We start from the raw sequence: 4,537 nt of genomic DNA on the forward strand, positions 1-4,537 counted from the left end.
ACCTAAAACTTTCTAAAATGCAGGTCCCAGCTGAGCAATTCACTTTACCTTTCAGGGTCCTTAGTAATTTGCCAAGACTAATTTACAGACGAGTCAACAATTTTAATCTGTAGAAAGAATTGTCTCCTTCCATATCAGGATTGCTATGCATGGGGATAGGGGTGCGGTGGGAGAGTTAAATGGATGAATGAATGAATATGCATTAATAATAACTGATATTTATTTACTATGTTTAAAAACACAAAGCATTTATCTCCTATTATTTCATTTGATCTTCACAATAGTCCTGAAAGATTGATTCTACAGCTATTAGTATCCTTATTTTATAGATCAGAATCATAGGGTCATAAACCTAAAGCAAGATGAGATCTCAGAAGTCACTTGGTCCAATCCACTCCCTTTACAAGTGAGGAAACTGAGGTTAAGTAATTTGCCCAAGGTCACCCAGGATGCATAGAATTTCTGAGTTAAGGATCTCAGGGGTCATCTGGTTCAACTTGAAAAAGAAGCCACTCTACAAAATATCCAACAAATGATCATTCGGCATTTGCTCAGACATTTTGAGTAAGAGGAAAGCCACTATGTCCTAAGATAGCTCATTCCATTTTTGGACTGTTCTAGCAGTTGGGAAGACCATCTCTCACATGAAGCCTAAATCTATCTCTTTGAAACTTCTGTCCATTGTCCCATATGAGGAAATGAGACTTCAGAGAATTTAAGTAGTTAAGTAGAAATCAAACTCAGAGCTTTCCTAGTTCAGTACTCAAGATACTATATTTCAACATAAAGTCACATTACATTAGGGAAAAAAAGCTTAAGAATTACAGAAAACAGAAGGGAAGAAGAAAATTCTATTTTCACTCCCATGTAATTTATTGGCTTTTAACACTCCTATGGAAGAGCTCTTTGGAATAATTACAATACACCCTCTATCCCCAACTCACTGCTATAATCTTACTATTTTCTGGAACAGACTGCCTGAGAAGTCATTCACACAACTCACAGATCAATTCAGTATCCAGTGATTAACCCATGGAGGTTAATGAATCAGGGGAGAAGATTTAAATGTGTGTGTGTGTGTGCACGTGTGGGTGTGTGTGTGTGTACGTGTGTGTGTGTGTGTGTGTGTGTGTATTTGGAAATCTAGCAACAGAGCTCAGCAATTGAGGCCCTTTGCTGAATAATGAAGGTTATTATGTGACTAAAGAGCCTGAGAGTGTAGAAATATAAAGTGGGCAGAACATGACTTTTTCAGAGAAAAATGGAAATAAACAAGAACCAACTCATGCAAATGGGGAATCTCAGAGCTGAAAGAACTCTCAGAATGTTCCTAATCCAGCTACTACTCAAGCAAAAATCCCTCCACAGTTCTCCTAACAAGAGGTCAGCCATCCTCCACATAATAATAGGAAACTCATCACCTCCTGAGGCACTTTGGGACAGCTTTAACTGTGAGAAAGCTTTCCTTTACATTTAGCTAAAATTTTTCTCTCTACAACTTTGCCCCATTTCTTCTATCTTCTGAGATGAAAGAAAATATGTCTAATTGCTCTTCAACATGAATACACCCTTATATATGTGAAAAGTCATGTCCCCCATTAAGTCTTATTTTTTTCGGGCCAGCATGTTCTCAATTCTTTCTTTATTTTATGGAAATTCTAAGCATTTATTTCCAAGAGTAATTGATAAAACATCAACAACACCTTCCCAGTTGGGAAGGCCTGGCATGTCATGTGGTTCCCCTTCCTAAATTCTCCCAACCTGGATCCACTTGGGTAAGAGAAACAAGGAATTCTTTGAAATCATCCAAGGTGGCAGCTACTTTTTAGCTTTCCAGTGACACAGATGCTCTGCCATAGTCTGTTCAGTTCAGTCTTGGTTGTGGAATGTATGGCCTCGGAAATTACAAAGGCTGCTTGGGGAACTGAGAGGTTAAGTAACTTGACCAGCATCCCTCAGTCATTGTGATTCTGAGGTCCCAGGTCTTCCTGGCTCTGTGCTTCTGCCCATTGTGCCATAATAAAGAATTAATGTCATCCAAGGAAGGGCTGAATCGACTTCCTCTGGTTCCTGATGATTTCCAACTTCTCACCTTCTGAATAATCTTCTTCTTCTTACAACATCACATTTTAGTGGGGAGTTCTTTCAGCCTTTGTAAAGGAAACCTATGGATGGCGGTATCATTAAATATGTTCTTATATTGCAATATCTGAGAAAATTCAATTTTCTCTATTCCTTTTAAAATCTTTGCCTCATAGGGGTAACTTTTCTGCATAATCCTTGTTAATAATTTTCCTTCAATTCTTTTGAAACTATTTTCAACAATCATCACCTTGGAAAGGGAATCAACTGATCAGTTACTCCATAACAGATTGTTACACAAAGCCATTTCACAATGGATCACATAAAAAATGGCAGGTTCACCACTAATGCTCCATATTTCTTCCTCATTCTCACTGAGAACAAGAATTAAGAACTGAAATTTCAAGTTCATTAAAGAGAGAATCAACTATATAGTAGTGATTTCTGAAAATCTGTAGCTTTTCCAGAAAGAGAACTAAAAATGTTAGTTGATTGCAGGCTCTTACGCATGAAGCAAACTCCCCAGTTCCATAGCAAACACACTTAAAATGGCTCTTCCTCTTCAATTAGTCTTTTCTCAAGTTGGAATTGGGTGCTTCAACTGGGTGCTGTGATGTTTTGAGATGGAGGTGTTCAAGGCTCTGTAGGTCCCTGTAATTATTTCAGAGATTTAGTAAAAAACAATTCTACATGATTCCCTCTGTCAAATGCCAGAAACTGGAAATTAGCAGGTCTTACCAGTATAAATGCTCTTCTCTTTCCTTCCAACCCTGCATTACTTTGTATTCTGGTATGTGAGTACAGCTGTCTTACCCTAGGGTTTTATGGACACATCTCCTCACCAGGCCACCATCCTGGTCTACCTCTGGGGCTTTGGCTGCCCTTCATGCCCTGATAGGCCTCTGGTGCCTCCCTCTCCATTTGGTCATGGCCACCAACCACTGTGACTGTCACCATAGTGCTGCTCTCAGTTCTTTCAAAAAAAATTTAAGGAATGCTGGTCCCCTCATCATCCCAACCCTACTTGTCTGAATGCACTCCATTCTTTCAGGATCCTTCCCAAAAAGCCTGCCCAGAACTAAATATGACATCCATGATGGTCCATCCAAACCTCATTTACTATGTGTTTTTCCCTCAGACTCTAGGCTGCAGGGGTCAACAGAGAATTCCAATGATGGTACATTTGAGTCAATGTCAAATTGGCACCAGTCTACTGTTGGCACTAAATCAAAACCAACAAGATAGTTTGTGTGGGACACACAAGATATTTATAAATTATCTTTCCATATGTAAGGCACTGGGCTCCTCCCTGGGAGCATAAAGACAACAGTGAAACAATCCCTACCCTCCAGGAGCTTACATTTCACTGGGGCAATAGAACATACCAGCAGAGAAGATACTATAGCATTATATTTTATATATTATGTATGTATATATATATATATAATAAGATATTGAATCTCTCCCAAGAGGAAAACTGTAGTGAACAATTCCAAGAAAAAAAAACAAGATGCTCTCTTAAAAATACACAATTAATATTTATAAATGAATGTGTCATTTAATCTCTAAGTGTTCCAGCTAACTCTAAGTTGTGGAGGAAGGAGCATACCTGCAGAAGCAAAGGGAAATTCCTCATCTGGGAGATCCCTATATTAATGACATCATAGGGTCAGTCCTTATCTTTATACCTATGTTGCATGATGACCAGAGTATACACACATGTGTACAATTGGCATAATGGAGCACTGGACTTGGAGTCAGGAGAATCTCAGTTTGAATCCTGCTTCAAACACTTACTAGCTGTGTATCCCTGGGCAAGTCATTTCACTTCAGTCAATCTAAGTTTTCACATATGTTGTTTGTCATTCGTTCTCAAAGAAGACCATGACATCAGGAAGGTGATATCATGACTTGCAAGTGAATTAGATTTAAGTTAAATGTAAGAGCCAGGAAGACCTGGGACCTCAGAATCACAATGACTGAGGGATGCTGGTCAAGTTACTTAACCTCTCAGTTCCCCAAGCAGCCTTTGTAATTTCCGAGGCCATACATTCCACAACCAAGACTGAACTGAACAGACTATGGCAGAGCATCTGTGTCACTGGAAAGCTAAAAAGTAGCTGCCACCTTGGATGATTTCAAAGAATTCCTTGTTTCTCTTACCCAAGTGGATCCAGGTTGGGAGAATTTAGGAAGGGGAACCACATGACATGCCAGGCCTTCCCAACTGGGAAGGTGTTGTTGATGTTTTATCAATTACTCTTGGAAATAAATGCTTAGAATTTCCATAAAATAAAGAAAGAATTGAGAACATGCTGGCCCGAAAAAAATAAGACTTAATGGGGGACATGACTTTTCACATATATAAGGGTGTATTCATGTTGAAGAGCAATTAGACATATTTTCTTTCAGATTACCTTCTTCGTTGGTATGTTCTATTGCCCCAGTGAAATGT

General features: G+C 38.9%; 1 protein-coding gene and 1 pseudogene across 1 annotated transcript in view; both read right to left on the minus strand.

Moving 5' to 3' along the window:
- The window catches only part of GRID1 (glutamate ionotropic receptor delta type subunit 1), a 1,063,263-nt gene that overhangs the window by 644,238 nt on the left and 414,488 nt on the right, over positions 1 to 4,537 (minus strand). The gene's annotated exons all lie outside the window — the stretch shown is intronic.
- LOC114031284 lies at positions 2,034 to 3,039 on the minus strand (annotated as a pseudogene).

This window comes from Vombatus ursinus, unplaced genomic scaffold (assembly GCF_900497805.2).
Source record: "Vombatus ursinus unplaced genomic scaffold, bare-nosed wombat genome assembly UNPS02015129.1, whole genome shotgun sequence".
Lineage (NCBI taxonomy): Eukaryota > Metazoa > Chordata > Mammalia > Diprotodontia > Vombatidae > Vombatus > Vombatus ursinus.